A 1,501-nucleotide genomic window follows, 5' to 3' on the forward strand; every position below is an offset into this window, starting at 1 on the left:
CCATTTGTTGAAGAGGCTGTCTTTTCTCTAATATATGTTTTTGGCACCTTTGTCTAATATAAGATAACTGTATTTATGTGGGTTTGTCTCTGTGTTCTCTATTCTGTACCATTGGTCTACCAGAGACCCTGCACCTAACAGAAGAAACAATAGGCCCAAATCTCCATCATGTCGGATTAGGTCCTGACTTCCTTAATAAGACTACTATAGTGCAAGAATTAAAATCAAGAATCAATAAATGGGATAGAGCTAAAAATAAACTAAAAAGCTTCTTATCGGCAAAAGAAACAATCAATGAAGTGATCAATGTAGAGAGTCTACAGAATGGAAGTAAATTCTTACACATCAGATAAAGCATTAATCTCTAGGATATATAAAAATAACTCAAAAATCTTAACACCAAAAAAACCAAAAAACAAAAACAAACAAATAATCCAAGCAATAAATGGGCCAAGGAACTAACAGACACTTCTCAGAAGATGATATACAATCAATCAACAAATATATGAGAAAATGTTCAACGTCTCTAGCAATTAAAGAAATGCAAATCAAAACCACACTAAGATTTCATCTCTCTCCAGTCAGAATGGCAGCTATTAAGAGTACAAACAACAGGGGCTGGGGTTGTGGCTCAGAGGTAAAGAGCTCGCCTCGCATGCATGAGGCACTGGGTTCAATCCTCAATACCACAAGAAAATAAAATGAAAATATTGTGTCCACCTATAACTAAAAAAATATTTTCTTAAAAAAAGAATACAAACAACAAGTGTTGGCAAGGATGTGGAAGGATGGGAAAAGGGCACACTCTTACTTTGCTGGTGGGACTGCAAATTGGTGCAGCCAATCTGGAAAGCAGTATGGAGTTTCCTTGGAAAACTTGGAATGGAACCACCATTTGACCGAGCTATCCCACACCTCTGTTTATACCCAAAGGACTTAAAAACAACATTCTACAGGGACACAGCCACATCCGTGTTTATAGCAGCACAATTCACAATAGCTAAACTGTGAAGCCAACCTAGATACTCTTCAGTAGATGAATGGATAAAGAAAACATGGCGTATATACATAATGGAATATTACTCAGCATTAAATGAGGATAAAATCATGGCATTTTCAGGTAAATGGATGGAGTTGGAGAATATTATGCTAAGTGAAGTAAGCCAATCCCAAAAAACTAAATGATGAATGTCTTCTCTGATTCATAGGATGCTGATTCATAATGGGGATGGGGTGGGGAGCATGGAAGGAATGGATGAACTTTAGATAGGGCAAAAGGGAGGGAGAGGAAGGGAGGGGGAATGAGGGTAGGAAAGACGCTGGAATACAGGTATGAAGACACGAGTGGTGTGACTCTACTTTGTGTACAACCAGAGACATGAAAAATTGTGCTCTATATGTGTAATATGAATTGGATTGCATTCTGCTGTCATACATAACTAATTAGAATGAACAAAATTTTTAAAATGTGATACAAAAAGCAAAAAAAAAAAAAAAAAAA

Source organism: Marmota marmota, unplaced genomic scaffold (assembly GCF_001458135.2).
Source record: "Marmota marmota marmota unplaced genomic scaffold, marMar, whole genome shotgun sequence".
Taxonomy (NCBI): Eukaryota; Metazoa; Chordata; class Mammalia; order Rodentia; family Sciuridae; genus Marmota; species Marmota marmota.